Genomic DNA, 19724 nt, shown 5'->3' on the forward strand with positions numbered 1-19724 from the left:
CGTATATGAAATATAAAAAAAATAGTACTGATGAACCCAGTGGCAGGGCAGGAATAAAGACACAGATGTAGAGAATGGACTTGAAGACATGGGGGTGGGGAGGGGAAGGGGAGGCTGGGATGAAGTGAGAGAGTAGCATTGACATATATATACTACCAAATGTAAAATGGATGGCTAGTGGGAAGCTGCTGCATAGCACAAGGATATCAGCTCAATGCTTTGTAACGACGTAGAAGGGTGGGATAGGGACGGTGGGAAGGAGGCACAAGAGGGAGGGGATATGGGGATATATGTAAACATATAGCTGACTCACTTTGTTGTACAGCAGAAACTAACACAACATTGTAGAGCAATTATACTCCAATAAAGATATTTAAAAAACAAACAAAAAAACCCCCCATATGATCATCTGAATAGATGCAGAAAAAGATTTTGGCAAAATTCAACACCAGCTTGTGATAAAAACTCTCCAGAAAGTGAGCATAGGGGGAACCTACCTCAACATAATAAAGGCCATATGACAAACATACAGTAAACATCATTCTCAATGGTGAAAACCTGAAAGCATTTCCTTTAAGATCAGGAAGCAGACAAGGATGGCCACCCTCACCACTTTTATTCACCATAGTTTTGAAGTCCCAGCCATGGCAATCAGAGAAGAAAAAGAAATAAAAGGAACCCAAACTGGAAATGAAAAAGTAAAACTGTCACTGTCTGCGGATGACATGATCCTATACATAGAAAATCCTAAATATGACACCAGAAAACTACTAGAGTTATCAGTGAATTTGGTAAATTTGCAGGATACAAAATTAATGCACAGAATCTCTTACATTCCTATACACTAACAATGAAAGATCAGAAAGAGAAATTAAGGAAACAATCCCATTTACCATCACATCAAAAAGAATAAAATACCTAGTGATACACCTACCTAAGGAGGCAAATGACCTGTACTCAGAAAACTATAAGATACTGATGAAAGAAATCAAAGATGACACAAACAGATGGAGAGGTATACCATGTTCTTTGATTGGAAGAATCAATATTGTGAAAATGCAAATCTACCCAAAGCAATCTACATATTCAATGCAATCCCTATCAAATTATCAATGGCATTTTTCACAGAACTAGAACAGAAAATTTTACAGTTTGTATGGAAAAACAAAAGTCCCTGAATAGCCAAAGCAATCTTGAGAAAAAAACGGAGCTGGAGGAATCAGGCTCCCTGTCTTCAGACTACAAAGCTACACTAATCAAGACAGTATGGTACTGTCACAGAAACAGAAATATAGATCAATGGAACAGGATAGAAAGTCCAGAGTTAAACCCATGAACCTTTGGTCACCTAATGTATGACAAAGAAGCCAAAAATATTCAATGGAGAAAAGGTAGTCTCTTCAATAAGTGGTGCTGGGAAAACTGGACAGCTACATGTAAAAGAATGAAATTGGAACATTCCCTAACACCATATATAAAAATAAGCTCAAAGTGGACTAAAGACCTAAATGTAAGGTCAGATACTATAAAACTCTTAGAGGAAAATATAGGAAGAACACTCTCTGACATAAATAGCAGCAAGATCCTTTTTGACCCACCTCCTAGAGTAATGAAAATAAAAGCAAACATAAACATTAGGACCTGATTAAACTTAAAAGCTTTTGCACAGGAAAGAAAACAATAAACAAAACAAAAGACAACCCTCAGAATGGGAGAAAATATTTGCAAATGAAGCAACCAACAAGGGATTAATCTCCAAAATATACAAACAGTATATGCAGCTCAATATCAAAAAAACAAACAACCCAATCAAAAAATGGACAGAAGATCTAAATAGACATTTCTCCAAAGAAGACATACAGATGGCCAACAAACACATGAAAAGATATTCAACATCACTAATTATTAGAGAAATGCAAATCAAAACTACAATGAAGTATAACCTCACATTGCTCAGAATGGCCCTCATAAAAAGTCTACAAAGAATAAATGCTGGAGAGACTGTGGAGGAAAGGGAACCCTCCTACACTGTTGGTGAGAATGTACATTGGTGCAGTCACTATGGAAAACAGTATTGAGATTCCTTAAAAACTAAAAATAGAGCTACCATATGATCCAGCACTCCCACTCCTGGGCATATATCTGGAGAAAACCATAATTCGGAAAGATACCTGCATCCCAATGTTCATTGCAGCACTATTCACGATAGCCAGAACATGGAAGCAACCTTAATGTCCATCAACAGAGGAATGGATAAAAAAGATGTGGTGCACATATAGAATGGAATAGTGCTCAGCCATAAAAAAGAAAGAAATAATGACATTTGCAACAACATGGATAGACCTAGGCATTGTCATACTTAGTGAAGTCATTCAGAGAAAGACATATATCATATGATATCACTTATATGTGGAATCTAAAAAAAATGGTACAAATAAACTTATTTACAAAACAGAAATAAAGCCACAGATGTAGAAAAAAACCTATGGTTACCAGGGGAGAAAGGACAGGGAGAGATAAATTGGGAAATTGGGATTGACATATACACACTACTATATATAACATGGATAACTAATAAGGACCTTCTGTATAGCACAGAGAACTCTACTCAATACTCTCTAATGATCTATATGGAAAAGAATCTATAAAAGAGTGGGTATATGTATATGTATAACTGATTCACTTTGCCGTACACCTGAAACTGATTCAACGTTGTAAATCAACTGTACTCCAATAAAAATTAAATTTTAAAAATAAATAAAATAAAATGAAATTTGCATTAAAATATTAAAAAGTAAAATAAAGTAAAACTCAAGCCACTGGAAAGTCTCCCTCAGTCAAAAATCTAACTCATAACCTCCTTAAGTTTTTCAAGAACACATTAAGTCTTTTCCACAAATAGTAAATCCTTAGTCTTCTAGGCAAACAAATTTATCTTATTCCCACTCTTATAACTTGTAAGTTTATATTTTAGTATCTGATTCATAACTAAGTTTTTAAAGTGAAGCTATGAAATCTCTAGTTTTGTCTCTTTACTTGTCTGTGTGTACATTATATGCGATGTGTTACCTCTGGAAAATATTACCAAAATTCAATTTATAAAAGAGCTCTATTTAATTGACTTAAAAGTAAGAGCTTACAAACGAAATATTTCTAAATATGAAAGAAATCACCCAGAATAAATTTCAGGTTCACATGATCTAGGAAATATTCAATATTAAATTAACATCTGGTATTAAAGCTAGCTTAAGCTTACTGGTTTTATCAATATAGACATGTCTTACTTTTATTGTACCTACGTTTACTGAAGGTCAATGTGCTCATGTTATTTCTGTTACAGAGTTTGTCAGCAATAAAATTAATTTGGTATGATGATATTTTATAAGTTATAAAAGAAAGGTAAATGAAATAATAACTTTTGAGTGAACTCTTTAGGAATAATTAAGTTTGGGGTTACATCTATCTAAAATAGTTTCCCCAGATTTTTGGCAATGAGTTTGCTAAGTTAAGTTAAATGATGGGAATTCACTGAATATTCAGGTCATTTCAAATAAGATAAAATACTACAACATTAATTACTAAATATGTCTAAATTTACCTACTTTTGTCTCCATATGAGAGGGAACATAAAGATATTTAGGTTTGTTAGATGCATGTCTTGTAACACACAGAAGAAAGAAATTATAAAGTGTATGTTTCTAGAGGCTATGGAATAATCCTAAATTTGCCAACCAGGAAAAGCTGGTATGATAAACAGTTAACAATTACTTGCTGCTTGTTGATTTTCACTAGAGATTAAGGTATTAAGGGTTAAAATTTTAATACATAATTAGAGCTACTAGAGATATTAACAGAAACATTTCAGTATACAAGGAAGTAGGATGTGTGTTTTCGGCAAAAAAAAAAAAAAAAAAGACACGAGGAATGAAAATATGTTAAGAGGAAAGAATGATTTTGTCCTAGAGCTAGTTGTTTTGGATGGAAAAATAAGGGACAAACAAATATGGATACAGAAAGTTATCCTGAAAGGGAGCCCTGAAAAAGGAGTTTTGTACATGGTCAAGCTGGGATTAGATTAAATTTAATTAGGTAAATGGATTTTGTCATTAAAAGTAGGATGGTACAAGACTGGATTTGGTTTCTCTCTCTGTCAAGAACACAAAGTTTTCTTGGAATACTGCTTTTGGTAACAAACTGTGTGAGTTTCTTTGCCTTTAAGTGATCTGTATTTGTTTTTGAAATCTTTCATCACTTTGGTTAAGTGAATAAGTATTGTTTCACAGTGACCTAGGATCCTATTTGACCAAGTGTTCTGAAACCTTTTTGATATTTTTGACAAACTTCCCAAATATCAAATTTTAACTAAAGTTCTTTTGACCTCCAGCTAACTTTGGGATGCTTCAAAGGAACCCTGAGACATCTCAGAGAGGAATATTAAACTACTTAGGCTTTTTGGTATGTTAAATTACTTGAGAAGCATTGTCAAATGATTGGAGGTGAACTTTGGGTTACATTTTATGGACAAATGTCATTAATATAAATATTCCAAAATTTATATGGAATATAATGTATAATGTTATTAGTATACTGGTATAATGTTATTAGTCACAATTCTAGATATTATCTTAAAATGTTATATGTCACAGAAATATCCAAGTATCTTGTCAATTGCATTGTAATCAGATCTTTAATCATGCCATTTTAAGTCTTGTCATTTATAGACAATTATGGTTTTACTCTGATGTTTTTATAAAATAAAGATCTTCGAGAAGATTTATAAAAAGGACTTTTTGACAAATATGTTTCTGATAATTTTTAGATCATACCACTGAACCAGGTAAGAAATTACAAAACTCTAATGGAAAACCGGACAACTTCATCCAGATCATCAGGAATTAAGTACATGGACCTGAACTAACTGATAAATACGATTTATAATTTTATGACTTTTTCTGAAATATACTAGTTTTAAATCTTTGTTTTTCAGAAAACATTTTCTCTTACACTATGACTTACAAGTTGATAAAATACACCTTTGTAAATGAAGATTAAACATTTATCTTTTTCTCTCTACCTGATTCTTCCAGAATTTGACTTCTCCAGCTGGCTCCCCTGTGGACTTGATGGTTTGTTACAACCAGATTACAACTAGTTATACTAATCATTGTTTTAATTTGTCCTCTGTTTCCAAATTGCTTATGCTTTGTGTCTCTCTTTGCTGTACTATGACCTTATTAATGTTACTAGTTATATTACTTATTCTGTCTAGTTTATAAGATCATCTCTTACATTACCCAATGTGTAACTGGGTCTCAACAAAATTAATGATGGATAAAAGTCTTGAGACACAAGATAGAAAGCCCAGAGATAAACCCACGCACCTATGGTCAACTAATCTATGACAAAGGAGGCAAAGATATACAATGGAGAAAAGACAGTCTCTTCAATAAGTGGTGCTGGGAAAACTGGACAGCTACATGTAAAAGAATGAAATTAGAATATTCCCTAACACCATACACAAAAATAAACTCAAAATGGATTTGAGACCTAAATGTAAGACCAGACACTATAAAACTCTTAGAGAAAAACATAGGAAGAACACTCTTTGACATAAATCACAGCAAGATCTTTTTTGATCCACCTCCTAGAGTAATGGAAATAAAAACAAAAATAAACAAATGGGACCTAATGAAACTTCAAAGCTTTTGCACAGCAAAGGAAACCATAAACAAGACGAAAAGACAACCCTCAGAATGGGAGAGAATATTTGCAAATGAATCAACGGACAAAGGATTAATCTCCAAAATATATAAACAGCTCATTCAGCTCAATATTAAAGAAACAAACAACCCAATCCAAAAATGGGCAGAAGACCTAAATAGACATTTCTCCAAAGAAGACATACAGATGGCCAAGAAGCACATGAAAAGCTGCTCAACATCACTAATTATTAGAGAAATGCAAATCAAAACTACAATGAGGTATCACCTCACATCAGTTAGAATGGGCATCATCAGAAAATCTACAAACAACAAATGCTGGAGAGGGTGTGGAGAAAAGGGAACCCTCTTGCACTGTTGGTGGGAATGTAAATTGATACAGCCACTATAGAGAACAATATGGAGGTTCCTTAAAAAACTAAAAATAGAATTACCATATGATCCAGCAATCCCACTACTGGGCATATACCCAGAGAAAACTGTAATTCAAAAAGACACATGCATCCCAATGTTCATTGCATCACTATTTACAATAGCCAGGTCATGGAAGCAACCTAAATGCCCATCGACAGATGAATGGATAAAGAAGATGTGGTACATATATACAATGGAATATTACTCAGCCATAAAAAGGAACGAAATTGGGTCATTTGTTGAGAGGTGGATGGATCTAGAGACTGTCATACAGAGTGAAGTAAGTCAGAAAGAGAAAAACAAATATCGTATATTAACGCATGTATGTGGAACCTAGAAAAATGGTACAGATGAACCAGTTTGCAGGGCAGAAGTTGAGACACAGATGTAGAGAACAAACATATGGACACCAAAGGGGGAAAACCGCGGTGGGGTGGGGATGGTGGTGTGCTGAATTGGGAGATTGGGATTGACATGTATACAATGATGTGTATAAAACTGATGACTGATTAAAAAAAAAAAGACATTTGATCATATATACATAACTATACATAGAAGAATTGTAATAGTGCAACTCTACATATGTGAAGAAGCAACATGGGAAGACACTTCCTGGACCATAATAGACAATAAGACAGGCAATCCAGAGAATTTTAGATTATCAACAAGACTTAATCAAAAAAAAAAAAAAAAAAACACATTGAGTAGCCTATCAACAGAATCTTCACCTGATCTAGGAATGAGACTTCTTAGCACCATGGGACAAAATTGGTCATAAAATGACTCCCAAACATTAGTTGAATTTAAGACCAAAGAGAAGCACTGTGAATGAAAAATGTTGCCTGCTATATCAGTAAACAAAGGATGATGCAGCCATCAAGCCAGCAGCCACTGCAGGCACCCCAAACTGTGCACCCTGAGGGGATTCATGATGGAGAAAAACAGGATACTGACCCTACAAAAGAGGATGTAAATCACATAAAGTGACCATATAAACATCAAACTATATTTGCTAAAAGTTGAAAACCATGATAGAGAATGTTGCAAAGGAGGTAAGTTGAGCACTAATGACCACATCCTACTGAGAAAAGCAATGTTGCACAAAATGGACAGACAATATATTATTTATGCATAATATTAAGCACAGAATGCATATTATTTACTGAAAGTAAAAGAAAAGAACTTTTAAAAAAACTTTTTAAAAGAACAAATAGAAATGTACTTTTAGGAGAAGAAACTGGGATAAATGAACCATATTCTCTATCATTCATAAGAAGTAAAACTGATTTAAAATTGATCAAACAAATTAGGTGATTATAAAGCATTATTTAGAGTTCAAAGGAATAGTATATAATAAAACAAGAAAGTGGTAAAAATTGCTTCCCCCTAAAGAGCAGGACCAGGGCCTGTGGAAGGAAAAAAACATGCTTTTTGTTTTCATTTTTTGCTTATCAAAGTATTTGAATGATTTTTCATGTGCATGTATTGCTTCCATTTAAAAAATGTCCTGCTTGTAGATCTCCTTGAAATAGTCTAAAATGACATATATGTGTAAAATTAGGTTTCGTTTAGCAAAAGTGTGTGAAAAGTAATTGACTTATCTAATGTCTTATGAGGCTTGAAGTTAAACAATATTAAACTGTACTTTTTTGGAAGAATGTAAATAGACTCATAAAGCAGCAATAACATGACACTTGGCTATATGTTCTGCTTATCTAAGAAGTAAAACTCTTATAATAAAAAATAATGATGTTTCACATTTTCTAAGGAAAAATTTTGGTAAAACTGCTAGATCTTCACTTGTATATAATAAAGCTCCTTATAATCAATAGTAGAATAAAGTCAATCAAGATATACTGTTATATTTTCAAATTTATATTGTAATAAATATCTTTATCAAAATGTGTCATCACAGAACACTGTAAAGAAACTGTTTATTTAGCAATACCTTCTCATTTCTTTCTGTGATTGGCATCAAAAGTCATGGTTGGAGCATTTAATCAAAGAACTATACTTGTAATTTTTGAATGTACGTCGGGGGAGAAATTTTATTCATACTATATATGTGTATATATATATTTACTTTATTTTTTCTTCCAGTTTTATTAAGAAATAATGACGTACAACACTGTATAAGTTTAAAGTGTACAGCATCATGATTTGACTTACATACATTATGAAATAATTACCACAGTAATTTTAGTGAACATCTATCATCTCATATAGGTACAAAATTAAAGAAATAGAAAAAAATTTTTTTCCTTGTGATGATAAATTTTAAGATTTACTCTCTTAACGACTTTCATATATAACACACAACAGTGTTAATTATATTTATCATGTTGTACATTGCATTCCTAGTACTTATTTTTCTTATAACTTGAAGTTTGTACCTTTTGATTATCTTCATCCATTTTCCCCTCCCCCAACCTCCCAGCTCTGATAACCACAAACCTGATCTCATTCCCAATGAGTTTGTTTGTTGTTCTGAAATATAATTGACCTACAACTCTATGTTTGTTCCTTGGGCAAAACATAGTGATTCACTATTCCTATACATTTCAGAATGATCACCATGATAAGTCTAGTTACTCTTGAGAAGGAAGAAATTTTACTCTACCCTTTTAGGTTCTTCTGGTTTGTCTAAAAATTAAACTGGCGTGAGACAGATAAACAGGAGAAATTAAATGAAAATTTAATAACATGTATACATGGGAAAGATGCAAGAAAACTGAGTAACTCACCAAAACAGCTGAAACACATACTGTAAAAATTATCTTCAGCTAAAAAGAAAAAAGAGGATGTTGGGGGTAGTGGTTTAGGACCTCGAAGTGGGAGGGAAGCAATTGACATGAAGATGAAAAGCAAATGCTTTATAAACAATGTTTGCTGGGCCATGCAGAGACAATGGGACACAGAGAGGAATTTTAACAGAGTCTGCTATGTTCCTCCTTATTTACAAACCTAGCTCACAGTATAGTTATCTGTGGTGATAGCACTTCCTGGAATACGCCTTCCATCTACATTCTTTAGGCAGTGAAGAGGAGGTTCAAAATTTCCTCCTAAATCTTTTGGGTCCTGATTTTTTTCAGTTCATTATAATGCACATGACAAAGAAACATTTTGGAGTGGCAAATTTTGCTCCTCTATGTTACCATCTGCCACCATACAAAGATATTACATAATTATTGACTTATTCCCCACACAGTACTTTCCATGTCTGTGACTCATTTATTTTGTAATGGGAAGTTTGTACCTCTTAATCTCCCTCAACTATTTCTCTCATTCCCTCACAACTCTGTCCTCTGGTAACCATCTGTTTGTTCTCTGTATCTGTTTTGTTATGTTTGTTCATTATTTTTTTTCAGATTCCACATATAAGAGGAGTCATATGGTATTTGTCTTCTCTGACTTATTTCACTTAGCATAATACCCTCAAGGTCCATCCATGTTGTTGCAAAAGGCAAGACTTAATTCTTTTTTATGGTTGAGTAATATTCCATTTTCTGTGTGTGTGTGTGTGTGTGTGTGTGTGTGTGTGTACACACCCAATATATATACCACATCTTCTATATCCATTCATCTATCGATAGGCACTTAGGCTGCTTCCATGTCTTGGCTATTGTAAATAATGGTGCAATGAACATAGGTGTGTACATATCTTCAAATTAGTGTTTTTTCATTTTCTCCATATAAATACCCAGGATTGGAAATGCTGGATCATATGGTAGTTTTATTTTTAATTTTTTGATGAACCTTCATACTGCTTTTCCAATAATGGCTGCACCAATTTATATTCCCACCAACAGTGGATGAATGTTCCCTTTTCTCTACATCCTCACCAACACTTGTTATTTTGTTGTCCTTTGATAAAAGCCATCCTGACACATGTGAGGTGATATCTCATTGTGGTTTTGATTTGCATTTCCATGATGATTTGCGATGTTGAGCATCTTTTCATATGCCTGTTGGTAATCTGTATGTCTTCTTTGAAAAAATGTCTATTTAGCTCCTCTGCCCATTTTTCAATGGGGTTGTTTGGTTTTTTGATGTTTAGTTGTATGAATTCTTTATGTATTTCTCATATTAACCCCTTAACAGATATATTGTTTGCAAGTACCTTCTCCATTCGGTAGGCATACTTTTTTGTTAATCATTTCCTTTGCCGTGCAAGAAGGTTTTTATTTTGATGTGGTCTTATTTGTTTATTTTTGCTTTGGTGTCCCTTGCCTGAGGAGACATATCCAAAAACATATTGCTAAGACTGGCGTCAAAGAGCATACTGACTGTTTTCTTCTAGAAGTTTTATGGTTTGGGGTCTTACATTTAAGTCTTTATCCCATTTTTCGTTCACTTTTCTATGTAGTGTGAGAAAATAGTTTGATTCTTTGCATCAGCCATACGGATTTCCCAACACCATTTATTGAAAAGACTGTATTTTCCCCATTGTATATTCTTGCCTCCTTTGTCATAGATTTATTTAGCATATAAGTGTCCATTCATTTCTGGGCTCTCTATTCTGTTCCATTAATCTATGTGTCTGTTTTTGTGCCAGTATCATATTGTTTTGATGACTGTAGCTTTTTAATAAAGTTTGAAATCAGGAGGCATGATGCTCCCAGATTTATTCTTTTTTCCTCAAGATTATTTTGGATATTCAGTCTTTTGTGTTTCCATACAAATTGTATATTTGTTCCAGTGGTGTGGAAATGTCACTTATATTTTGATAGGGATTGAATTGAATTTGTAGATTGCCTTGGGTAGCATGGTCATTTTAACAATATTAGTCCTTCCCATCCATGAACGTGGTATAGCCATATATTACTGTCATCTTTCGTTTCTTTCATCAAAGTCTTATAATTTTCTGAATGAAAGTCATTAACCTCCCAGGTTAAATTTATTCTTAGGTATTTTATTCTTTTAGATACAATTGTAAATGAGATTGTTATCTTAATTTCTCTTTCTGATAGTTCATTGTTAGTGTATAATGCACAACAGATTTCTTTATATTAATTTTATATCCTGCAACTTTACTAATTTCAGTGATGAACTCTAGTAGTTTTTTGGTGGTGTCTTTATAATTTTCTACATAAGTATCAGCTCATCTGTAAACAGTGAAAATGTTGTCTTTTCCAATTTGTATTTCTTTTATTTCTTTTTCTTTTTTTGTTTGATTGTTGTGCCTGCAATTTCCAATACTACATTGAATAAAAATGGCAAGAGTGGGTATCCTTGTCTTGTTCCTGATCTTAGAGGGAATGCTTTCAGCTTTCCACGATTGAGTATGGTTGTGTGTAAACTTGTCATATATGGCCTTTATTATGTTGAGGTATGTTCCTTCTATACCCATTTTCTGGGAGTTTTTACCATAATGGATGTTGAGTTTTGTCAAAAGCTTTTTCTGCATCTATTGAGATGATCATGTGATTTTTATTCTTCAGTTTGTTAATGTGGTATATCACATAGATTGATTTGTGGATATTGAACCATCCTTGCATCCCTGGAATAAATACCACTTGATCATGGTGTTTAACCTTTTTAAAGTATTGTTAAATTTGGTTTGCTAATATTTTGTTGAGGATTTTGCATCTAAGTTCATCAGTGATATTGGCTTCTAATTTTTGTGTGTGTGTGTGGTATCTTTGTTTTTTGTATCAGGGTGATGCTGACCTCATAGAATTAGTTTGCAAGTATTGTTTTCCCAGCAATTTTTTGGAATGGTTTGAGAAGGATAGGCATTAATTCTTCTCTAAGTGTTCCACAGAATTCACCTGTGAAACCATCTGGTCCTAGAATTATGTTTGTTGGGAGATTTTAAATTATGGATTCAATTTCACTACTGGTAATTTGTCTATTCATATTTTCTATTTCTTTCCAATTCAGTTTTGGGAGATTGTACCTTTCTAGGAATTTGTTCATTTCTTCTAGGTTGTCCACTTTTATTGGCATATAACTTTTTATAGTAATGATTTATGATCCATTGTATTTCTGTGGTGTCAGTTGTAACTTCTTTTTCATTTCTGAATTTATTAATTTGGGCCCTCTCTCTTTTTTTTATGGATGAGTAGTCTGGTGAAAGGTTTACGATTTTTTCCCCTATCTTTTAAAAGAAGCAGCTCTTAGTTTAATTGATTTTTTAAATTGGTTTTTAAGTCTCCATTTTATTTGCTTCTTCTCTGATCTTTATGATTTCTTTCCTTCTACTAACTTTGGTTTTTGTTTGTTCTTCTTTTTCTAGTTCCTTTAGGTATAAGATAAGGTTGTTTATTTGAGAATTTTCTTGTTGCCTGACATAAGCTAGTATTGCTATAAATGTCCCTCTTAAAATTGCATTTTCTGGAACATTGTGTTTTCATTTTCATTTGTCTCCAGTTATTTTTAATTTCTTCTTTGATTTCTTCAGTGCATCATTGGTTGTTTAGTAGCATACTGTTTACCGTCCATGTGTTTGTCTTTTTTTTGCAGTTTTTTCCTGTAGATGATTTCTAGTCTCATAGCATTGTGGTCAGAAAAGATGTTTGATATAATTTAAATCTTAAATTACTGAGACGTTTTGTAGCCTAGCATGTGATCTATCCTGGAGAATGTTTCTTGTGTACTTCAAAAGAATGTGTATTCTGCTGCTTTTGGATAGAATGTTCTCTCTATATATCTATATCAATATCTATGTCTATGTCTATATCTATATCTAGTCCATTTGGTCTAATGTGTCATTTAGGGCCAGTGTTTCCTTGTTGATTTTCTGTCTGTATAATCTGTCCATTGACATAAATGTGGTGTTAATGCTCCCTACTATTTTTGTGTTACTGTCAATTTCTCCTTTTATGTCCACTAATATTTGCCTTATATATTGAGGTGCTCCTATGTTGGGTGCATATAATTACAATTGTTATATCTTCTTCTTGGATTGATCCCTTGATCATTATGTAGTGTCCTTCTTTGTCTCTTGTAATAGTCTTTGTTTTAAAGCATATTTTTTCTGATTATAAGTATTGCTACTGTGGCTTTCTTTTCATTTTTATTTGCTTGGAATACCTTTTTTCATTGTCTCACATTTAGTCTGTGTGTTTCTTTAGATCTAAAGTGAGTCTCTTCTTGGCAGCATATATATGGGTCTTGTTTTTGTATCCATTCAATCACTCTATGTCTTCTGAGTAGTGTCTTTAGTCCACTTACATTTAAAGTAACTATTATTGGGAGTCAATATGGCAGAGTATGAGGACGTGGAGTTTACATCTCCTCACAGGTGCTGTGGGAATGCATCAGAGCAATTCTCACAAAGCACCTACTGGATGCTGGGTGGGTGGCCCTCAGACCCCTAAGGGGACAGGAGGAATCCTTGTGTGACCAGGTAGAATGTGACAGGAAGGAGCAGGGAAGAAAAGTGGAGGTAGGATGGGACCAGTGTCCCTGAGGGGGGCTGGGGAAGAAGAGAGGTTCCCACACTCAGAGGGGCCCACTCACAGAAAGGGGATCAGCAGGGGTGAAGAGAGGCCTTCAGGGGATAGGGGGATCAGAGGGGAATATGGCTGGGGTCTCCCTCACCTGCTCAGGCCCTGGTGAGCCTGCTAGGGTCCTGGGTTTAAGCCCTTCCCCAGAGACCCCTCTAGCCAAGCAGGTACCTGGCCTGGGCCCCCCAAGGACTCCCTCCACTGCACAGGTCTCAGGCTTGAGCCCCACCTCTGCTAAAGCCTTTTCTGCCTGTGCAGGTCCCAGTCCTGAGCACAAACCCCACCAAAGCCTCTGAGGGCCACATGGATCCTGACAGCCTGAGTGCCACCCCTGACAGGGCCTCCTTTGGCTGTGCGGATCCAGGCCAGCCAAGTGCCATGCCCCCAAGACCTCCTAAGACTGCACTGGTCCCTGTGGGCATGCCCGTGGAGGTCTGTTCCCCAGCTGGCCTGCGCAGGCATGGGTGCACCAGGCCAGCTTCAGGAGCAGACACGTGAGAGGAACATGCACAGAGATGGGGCTGACACAGTGGGTACAGAGACCTACCTAGAGGTCTTAGAGTGCCTACTGGGGAGGCAGGGATTGGCTGTAGCTCACTTTGGGGGAAGGACACAGATAGTGGAGACACCAGGGAAGTTTTCATTTTTTTTCTTTTTTTATTGTTTTATTTTTTTATTCTTATCTTTTAATTTTATTTTTCATTTTATGTATTTATGTATTTTTTATTTTTTATTTTTTGCTGCTGTGGATCTGTTTTTTTTGTTGTTGTTGTTTCATTTTTATTTATTTTTTCTAATGTATTTTTTATTTTCCTAATTTTATTTTATTTTTTATTCTTTGTGATTGTCCTCCTCTTTTTTGTTTGTTGTCTCTCTGTTTATTTTTTGCCATGCTGTTGCAGCTTGCTGGGTCTTGGTTCCCAGGCCAGGGGTCAGGCCTGAGCACCTGTGGTGGAAGTGCTGAGTCCAAGCCACTGGACTAACAGAGAACCTCAGACACCAGGGAATATTAATCAGTGTGAGCTCTCCCAAGGTTCTCAGTTTGGCACCAAGACCCAGCTCCACCCAACTGCTTGCAAACTCCAGTGCTGGAGGCCTCAGGCCAAACAACCTGGAAGACAGGAACACAACCTAAGCCATTTTAAAAAATGAGATGACAAAAAATATGTTACAGACAAAGGAGCAAGGTAAAAACCTACAAGAACAAATAAATGAAGAGTAAATAGGTAAACTACCTGAAAAAGAAATCAAAGTAATGATAGTAAAGGTGATCCAAAATCTCGGAAATAGAAGGAGGCATGGATTGAGAAAATACAAGAAATGTTTAACAAGGAATTAGAAGAACTAAAGAACAAACATGCAGAGATGAACAACACAACAACTGAAATGAAAACTACACTAGAAGGAATCAATGGCAGAATAACTGAGGCAGAAAAATGAATAGTGAGCTGGAACACAGAATGGTGGAAATACCTGCTGAGGAGCAGAATAAAGAAAAAAATAATGAAAAGAAATGAAGACAGTCTCAGAGACGTCTGGGACAACATTAAATGCACCAACATTCAAATTATTGGGGTCCCAGAAGAAGAAGAGAAAGAGAAACGTTCTGAGAAAATATATGAAGAGATTATAGTTGAAAACCTCCTTAACATGGGAAAGGAAATAGCCACCCAAGTCCAGGAAGTGCAGAGAGTCTCACTCAGGATAAACCCAAGGAGAAACACGCCAAGACATATATTAATCAAACTAACAAAAATTAAATCCAAAGAAAAATATTAAAAGCAGCAAGGGGAAAACAAAAAATAACACACAAGGGAATCCCCATAAGATTATCTGCAGATTTTTCAGCAGAAACTCTGCAGGCCAGAAGGAATGGCAGGATATATTTAAAGTGATGAAAGGGAAAAATCTACAACTAAAATTACTTTACCCAACAAGGATCTCATTCAGATTCGATGGAGAAATAAAAATTTTACAGACCAGCAAAAGTTAAGAGAATTCAGCACCACCAAAACAGCTTTACAACAAATGCTAAAGGAAATTCTCTAGGTGAGAAAAACACAAGAGAAGAAAAAAACCTTCAAAAACAAACCCAAAACAATTAAGAAAATGGCAATAGGAACATACATATTGATAATTACCTTAAATGTAAATGGATTAAATGCTCCAACCAAAGCTACAGACTGGCTGAATGGATACAAAAACAAGACCTGTATATATGCTGTCTAAAGAGACCCACTTCAGACCTAGGGACACATACAGACTGAAAGTGAGGGGATGAAAAAAGATGTTCCATGAAAATGGAAATCAAAATAAAGCTGGAGTAGCAATACTCATAAAAGACAAAATAGACTTTAAAACAAAGCCTGTTACAAGAGACAAGGAAGGACACTACATAATGATCAAAGGATCAATCCAAGAAAAAGATATAACAATAGTAAATATTTATGCACCCAACATAGGAGCATTTGAATACATAAGGCAAATGTTAACAGCCGTAAAAGCAAAATCAACAGTAACACAATTGTACTGGGGGACTTTAACACCCCATTTAGACCAATGAACAGATCATCCAGACAGAAAATTAATAAGGAAACATAAGCTTGAAATGACACAAAAGACCAGATAGAATTAATTGACACTTATAGGACATTCTATCCAAAAGCAGCAGAATACACTTTCTTCTCAAGTTCACACGGAACATTGTCCAGGATAGATCACATCTTGGGTTAGAAATCAATCCTTGGCAAATTTAAGAATACTGAAATCATATCAAGCATCTTTTCCAAGCACAGCGCTATGAGATTAGAAATCAATTGCAGGAAAAAAATTGTAAAAAATACAAATACATGGAGGCTAAACAATATGCTATTAAATAACCAAGTTATCACTGAAGAAATCAAAGAAGACATTAAAAAATACATAGAAACAAATGACAATGTAAACATGATGACCCAAAAACTATGGGATGCAGAAAAAGCAGCTCTAAGTGGGAAGTTTATAACAATACAATTCTACCTCAAGAAACAAGAAAAATCTCAAATAAACAACCTAATCTTACACCTAAAGCAACTAAAGAAAGAATAACAACAACAATAAAAAAAAATCCCCAAAGTGAGTAGAAGGAAAGAAAGCATAAAAATCAGAGCAGAAAAAATGAGATAGAAACAAAGAAAACAATAGCAAAAATCAATGAAACTAAAACCTGGCTCTTTGAGAAGATAAACGAAATTGATAAACCTTTAGCCAAACTCATCAGGAAAAAAATGGAGAGGATTCAAATCAATAAAATTAGAAATGAGAAAGGAGAAATTACAACAGACACCACAGATACAAGGGATCATAAGAGACTACCGTAAAAACCTATATGTCGAGAGAATGCACAACCTGGAAGAAATGGACAAATTCTTAGAAAGATATAATTTTCCAGGACTGAATCAGGAAGAAATAGAAAATATAAATAGACAAATCACAAGTAATAAAATTGAAATTGTCATTAAAAATCTTCCAACAAACAAAATTCCAGGACCAGATGGCCTCACAGGCAAATTCTATCAAATATTTAGAGAAGAGTTAACACACATCTTTCTCAAACTCTTCCAAAAAATTGCAGAGGAAGGAACACTCCCAAGCTCATTCTATGAGGCCACCATCACCCTAATACCAAAGCCAGCCAAAAACATCACAAAAAGAAAATTATAGGCAAATATCACTGATGAACATAGATGCAAAAGTCCTCAACAAAATACTAGCAAACAGAATCCAACAACACAGTAAAAGAATCATACACCATGATCAAGTGGGATTTATTCCAGGGGTGCAAGGATTCTTCAATATATGCAAATCAATCAATGTGGTACTCTATATCAACAAACTGAAGAATAAAAACCATATGATCATCTCAATAGATGTAGAAAAAGTTTTTGATGAAATTCAACACTGATTTATGATAAAAACTCTTTAGAAAGTGGGCATAGAGGGAACCTACCTCAACATAATAAAGGCTATATATGACAAACCCACAGCAAACATCATTCTTAATGGTGAAAAACTGAAAGCATTTCCTCTAAGATCAGGAACAAAACAAGGGTGTCCACTCTTACTACTATTATTCTACATAGTTTTGGAAGTCCCAGCCATGGCAATCAGAGAAGAAAAAGAAATAAAAGGAATCTAAATTAGAAACGAAAAAGTGAAACTGTCACTGTTTGCAGATGACATGATCCTATATGTAGAAAATCCTAAATTACTAGAGCTGATCAATGAATTTGGTAAAGTTGCAGGATACAAAATTAATACAAAGTAAGCTCTTGCAGTCCTATACACTAACAATGAAAGATCAGAAAGAGAAATCAAGGAAACAATCCCATTTACCATTGTACCAAAAAGAATCAAATACCTAGGAACAAACCTACCTAAGGTGACAAAAGACCTGTACTCAGAAAACTACATGACATCGATGAAAGAAATCAAAGATGACACAAACAGATGGAGAGATATACCATGTTCTTTTATTGGAAGAATCAATATTGTGAAAATGCAAATCTACCCAAAGCAATCTACAAATTCAATGCAATCCCTGTCAAATTACCAATGGCATTTTTCACAGAATTAGAACAAAAAACTTTACAGTTTATATGGAAACACAAAAGACCCCGAATAGCCAAAGCAGTCTTGAGAAAGAAAAACGGAGCTGAAGGAATCAGGTTCCCTGACTTCAGACTATACTACAAAGCTACAGTAATCAAGACAGTATGGTACTGGCACAAAAACAGAAATATAGATCAATGGAACAGGATAGAAAGCCCAGAGTTAAACACACACACATATGGTCACCTTATCTTTGACAAAGGAGACAAGAATATACAATGGAGAACAGACAGTCTCTTCAATAAGTGGAGCTGGGAAAACTGGACAGCTACATGTAAAAGAATGAAATTAGAACACTCCCTAACACCGTACCCAAAAATAAACCCAAAATGGATTAAAGACCTAAATGTAAGACCAGACACTATAAAACTCTTAGAGGAAAACATAGGAAGAACACTCTTTGACATAAATCACAGTGAGATCCTTTATGACCCACCTCCTAGAGTAATGAAAAAAAAAAACCAAAAATAAACAAACAGGACCCAATTAAACTTAAAAGCTTTTACACAGCAAAGGAAATCATAAACAAAATGAAAAGACAACCCACAGAATAAGAGAAAAATTTGCAAACAATGGATTTGCAATCAAGGGATTTGTCTCCAAAATTTACAAACAGCTCATGCAGCTCAATATCCAAAAAACAAACAACCCAATCAAAAAGTGGGCAGAAGACTTAAATAGACATTTCTCCAAGAAGACATACTGATGGTCAAGAGGCACATGAAAAGATATTCAACATCACTAATTATTAGAGGAATGCAAATCAAAACTACAAGAGGTATCACCTCACACTGGTCAGAATGGCCATCATCAAAAAATCTACAAACAGTAAATACTGGAGAGGGTGTGGAGAGAAGGAAACCCTCTTGAACTGTTGGTGGGAATGTAAACTGATTCAGCCACTATGGAGAACAGTATGGAGCTTCCTTAAAAAACTAAAAATAGAACTACCATATGACCCATTAATGACACTACTGGACATATACTCTGAGAAAACCATAATTCAAAAAGACACATGCACCCCAATGTTCATTGCAGCAATATTTACAATAACCAGGGCATAGAAGCAACCTAAATGTCTATAAAGAGATGAATTGTTAATGGAACAAAATTGGGTCATTTGTAAAGATGTGGATGGACATAGAGACTGTCATACAGAGTGAAATAAGTCAGAAAGAGAAAAACAAATATTGTATATTAACACATGTATGTGGAATCTAGAAAAATGGTACAGATGAACCTATTTGCAAAGCAGAAATAGAGACACAGATGTAGAGAACAAACGTATGGACACCAAGTGGGTGAAGGAGGGGTAGGGTGAATTGGGAGATTGGGATTGACATATATACACTGCTATGTATGGCATAGATAACTAGTGAGAGCCTGCTGTATAGCATGGGGAACTCTACTCAATGCTCTGTGGTGACATAGATGGGAGGGAAATCCAGAAGGGAAGGGATATGTGTATATGTATGGCTGATTCATTTCA

The sequence above is a fragment of the Balaenoptera borealis genome (assembly GCF_965194805.1).
Source record: "Balaenoptera borealis genome assembly, chromosome: 8".
NCBI classification, from domain to species: domain Eukaryota; kingdom Metazoa; phylum Chordata; class Mammalia; order Artiodactyla; family Balaenopteridae; genus Balaenoptera; species Balaenoptera borealis.